Source organism: Penaeus japonicus, unplaced genomic scaffold (genome assembly GCF_977035675.1).
Source record: "Penaeus japonicus unplaced genomic scaffold, GWHDUDI00000001_assembly GWHDUDI00000040, whole genome shotgun sequence".
In the NCBI taxonomy this organism is placed as follows: domain Eukaryota; kingdom Metazoa; phylum Arthropoda; class Malacostraca; order Decapoda; family Penaeidae; genus Penaeus; species Penaeus japonicus.
Window position 1 is genome coordinate 9,458,861 of NW_028234442.1, and position 5,000 is coordinate 9,463,860.

The 5,000-nt window shown below is 32.7% G+C and overlaps 1 protein-coding gene across 1 annotated transcript in view; it reads right to left on the reverse strand.

Moving 5' to 3' along the window:
* Positions 1-19: 19 nt before the first annotated feature.
* Fibp (acidic fibroblast growth factor intracellular-binding protein) overlaps positions 20-5,000 on the reverse strand; it is a 14,537-nt gene continuing 9,556 nt past the window's right edge. The window contains exon 3 of the mRNA XM_086534236.1: positions 20-3,689. The gene's annotated coding sequence lies outside the window, so the exon portion shown is untranslated. The remainder of the gene's footprint in view (positions 3,690-5,000) is intronic.

Genomic DNA, 5,000 nt, shown 5'->3' on the forward strand with positions numbered 1-5,000 from the left:
GTTGGGAAAAAAAACAGACTGGCAATATATTCATTTTATTTAGCAAACAATTTTCTCCATCAATTACCTATGCTGCATCCTCTCTTTCACCAACTCTTATAGTGAATCAAATCTAACATTGGAATCATACCCATACCAAAATTTTCAGCTTCATTACACTTGCCTTGGTGGAAATACATATTACAAATGTGCTTTAACATTGATTAAATCATACTGTACACATTACTGTATGGTATCTTATCCAATCATATCTGTTTGTTTACAGAAAATATGTTCATGTGACATTAACAATTGATCAACAAGCTAAATTTATAGGTGATGGATTACACATCATTTTTTTATCAACATTCAAGTATATACATGTATTTAACATTTATCAAAATGCTTGATCAGTACTAATGTAAACTACTGCTCTTCTGAATGTAGAGCTAAGTTTTTTTTTATGTTCAACAATTTTGTGTTTCAGGTACTTTCTCTGAGCAGATATAATATATAAAAAATATGTTACTGTGCCATTCAGTATATGCTCCAATTAGTATTTCATAATTGAGCATATGTAACAATTATGGAAATTGAATGTGTTCTTATACCTGGATCAACAAAAAACACAACAGACCTTGTAGATTAAAGACATGAGATTTCTCAAAATTTCATCACATACAAAGCATACAAATAGAGTAGTCCAAAGCCTGTAAACTACTATAGATATTCTGTTTCACATCCAAAAAGTCATTTTAACATTTTTACATGTCATTTGTTCAAAAACATTTCAGAGTTCAAGTATGAGAGGAGTGTGCTGTTCTAAACAAGTCATGCTGTTGTCTCACTATGAGGTGCTCAGGCTATATATTAAATAGTGTGATGTGCAATTAATTATCAACTTTCTTCCTTATCTTTACTATCATATTTATTATCTGGAAGCTGAAATAAGCAACACTGCTGAATTGATTAACAAAGCCCTGTATTGGCTACTGCATAATATAAATTTAGCTAGGAAGACATAGATGCATAAAAAGATATTTATATCCCCTCAAAAAAAAAAAACATTAACACTCATCAGGGTCATCACTCAGAACAAAATGACAGTTGTAATATATCAACAAATATCTCATCATTAGAGAAATTATTTTTTTGGACCCATCAACAAAACTAGTTATAGAAAATCAAAATATAATAAATAGGGATGTAATGAATAAAATAAAATTGAATAAAATCATTTACCAATATAAACACAAATGAATACAATGGTGTCCTTCTAAACAAAACAATGTCAGGACCAACCATTCAAAAAATAAATTAGTTCTTCTTAAAAATCCTCAACAGCCATTTTTGAATACTCTTGGTAGTACACATCATAACCTGAAATGACCTTGCATATATGGTATTATTAACCCATTACAGATGGGTGTCGTGGCATATATGACACAGGGGCTTTGGCATGACGACAGGCGTCATAAAATTTGGGGATTTTGGATCACTGTGTTATTTTATTGTGCTATGTGTAATGAGTAGAGTGATGATGACAATTGCAGTTATAATTACTATAATTGCTGTAATATTAAGCAAAATGTTTTTTTCCAAACATCCAAAACTTAGATGGCATCACTTTCTTCTAGCACCAGCAGGAGAAAGAGCCTTGAATGGCACCCATCCACGGTCTCTATACTGCAATTTTAGTCAACTGCATCATTGATTGTGATATGACACATGTAAGTCTCCCAATACAATATAACACAAAAAAAAATAAAACACACAAAAAGTTCTAGTTTTACAATGAGTGACTGAAACAGAGTGGGAAAACACAAAGTATGTTGCATGAAGCTGCCTCACTCTGAAATAAAACCCATCCTGGAGACTGGGCAAGCGAATCTATCCCACGTCCGCAATGAGTTATGGCGATGGACATTGCAGACACCAAATGTAATTATGTTGCAAGATCTCTTTGCAACCTAAAATCACCCATATTAGAATAACCTGGCCACCTGAACACCCAACTATTTTCTGTCAAGCATATGATATCTCACAGAATATTGCAATTTGATAAAAAGAAAAACTTATTCATAGATGTCCAATAATAGCTGCATCACCATGTGTAATGGATGTTTTTCATCACTCACCAAGGGTTGTGAGATTTCTCATGCTCATGGCAACGGTATGACTTCGATATACAATTTTAGTACAAGTAAAGTGCAAGTAAAGTTTGAAATGTTCCATGAAATCAAAGCAACGAAGGAAAGAAGTTAGTTCAGATAACTTTTGAGAGGAAAGAAGTCTGTTAGGTTCATTAGTTCAGATATAATTTGACTGACATTAAGAAGGCAATTTAATGATCACATTTTCTATTTACATTCAAAATTTACAAATATTTACATAAATATTAGTATACATAAAAATAAAATGTGTGCTTCAATATCACAAATACAACAGAAACATGTGGCAAAGTAACAAAAAATCTTTGTAAATATCTTTGCAATTTTTTTAATACCTCAACTGCACACATAAATTTAAATGCAGACCTGCCAATTCACTTAAAGTTAAATAAAAGACAAAAAGATTTAATAACAAAATAGGAAATATAATAGTACAAACAAAAATTCAACTCCTTTCCCCAAAATGTTGTCATTTATATTATATATCTATATGCATATGTACATAATATATAGCATTTATCAGTGGCTGTCTTTTCATGAAACAACTGAGGAAATGAATTAAAAATAATTAATGTGTATCTATATCCCAAAACAAATTTATCCGACCATGATGATACACAAACGTACTTTATTATTTCAATGAAAGGCCTTAATTCCAAGCCCAACCCAACCAAAATCAGAATCTCTTCCCTGACAGATATTGCAAGGACGTAAACCAACATTGATAATTACATAACAACTTACATAATCATCAATGCAGTCTAATAACATCAATTAACTCAATGATGATAGATGGCATTTATACATGTCATTGCGATTTCTGGATGGTATTTAACCACGCCATGATAATGGAAGGCTGCTCTCTGGTCTATGCACTATATGCATATGCAGGTTTCGGGTTCTGATGGCCCTAGTTATCAAGCTATATCCTTCCAAACCTAAACCTAAACCTTGTTTTATTATTTTATATTATGCTATTGAATAATAATCATCTGCTTGTCCATAATTAAAGACAAGGGAAAAAAAAACAATGTCCTGCACTACAATATTCTTTTTCAAGTGACCAACCTTGATATCAATGCTACTGCAGCAGCTAGTGCATTCCATTATATCCCAGCACCATTGAGTTAATGATGAAGAATGATGAATAGACCAATTCAGTCAGATGCATAAGCTGATAAGAGCATTGGGTTAATCCATTTTTCATTCATCTCGAATGAACCAGGCAGTACAATCAGAGATTTGTACACTATCAGCACATGGCAAATCTTGATAAGTAATCACAATCTACCCATAATTAAAGAATATATTTATATATATAAATGAATTAATTCATTAAAAAAAAAAATAACATTCTTTCCTCAAATCTTTATAAAGTACATTTCACCTTACCAAATTTCTTCAACCCTTTCTCTTCCTCTATTCAAAATGCCTGCACTTTAAAATTCCTTTGCAAACGTCTACCATGCTATCAGTAAAAGACGATAAATTGTTTGATGTAACTAAGGCTGCTCTACCAATCTAAGCTCATTTGCAACCCTAGAAAGAGAAAAAAATGTAAATCAATTAGTCTACATGATAAAAGGCTATGTTTGTATCATATGTAATGACATTAAAATGCTTTTATGAAAAATCCTACCATGCAACTATATCTTTATCTATATTGATATATGTGGAATTTATCAAATATATTTCCAAAAAAGATATCATACTATAAAGCAACTTGCAAACATATATATCCCTAATCAGTTTACACTTAATAATTAAAAAAAAAAAAAATTAAGAAGAAATAGAAGAAGAAGAAGAAGAAGAAGAAGAAGAAGAAGAAGAAGCAGAAGAAGAAGAAGCAGAAGAAGGAGAAGCAGAAGAAGGAGAAGCAGAAGAAGGAGAAGCAGAAGAAGAAGAAGAAGAAGAAGAAGAAGAAGAAGAAGAAGAAGAAGAAGAAGAAGAAGAAGAAGAAGCAGAAGATAAAATCATGATTTAAAAGCATCCTGCTAAAATCAAAATACTTAACCCTTCCAAAATGGGCCACATCTTAAGATGTTTGGTCTGGAATGGGCATCTTAACCCAAAAACGACTGGGCAGTTTCGGCTCCAATCAATCTAAAAGCTGGGGTAGTTCAAACACACAGGCCAAACACTCTGGCTGTGGCCAACCGTTACACGCCCGATCATCCGGCATGCCAGACATGCGAAAAGCCATGACATGATATCTCGTCCCTGCAGCAAGTACTGACACTACATGACGTGATATCATGTCACCCAGCATTAGCGGGTTAAGATGTTATCCTCTATTATTTTCTATACTTCTGGTATGATATTTGTGTCTAAATACTTATTAGGAAAGTGATACTAATTAGCATTTGGTAAGCTAGTCAAACAAATGAAGGAATTACTAGCCTATTTAAAAAAGAAAAAGACACAACACTGCGACGGTGATCTGACCTCCCCAAAATGGCCCATAGTGGAAGGGTTAATGAAAGCAAAGCAAAAGAATAGGCATAGATAATTCACTTTCAGTCATTATGTATGCAGGAAATCTTAATATAAGATAATTAGTCAATTACATTTCATTTGAATATCATGAAAGATAAGAAGAACATCATACCATCATTTAAACCCCATTTGAATGTTAAAACTCACTTCTAGAAAAAAAAAAAAAAAGACTGAGAGACTAACACCCATTTATCAAAACCTGTCAGCAATACTCACTCAACCAGATCCATGTTAAACCATCCCTCAACCATCTCTGTCCATCCTTATCCATCACAGCCCATTCTTGTCCATTCCTACCCATTACCAATTTTCACTCATCCTCACCCATCCTTCCTCATCCTCACCTATCCTTAC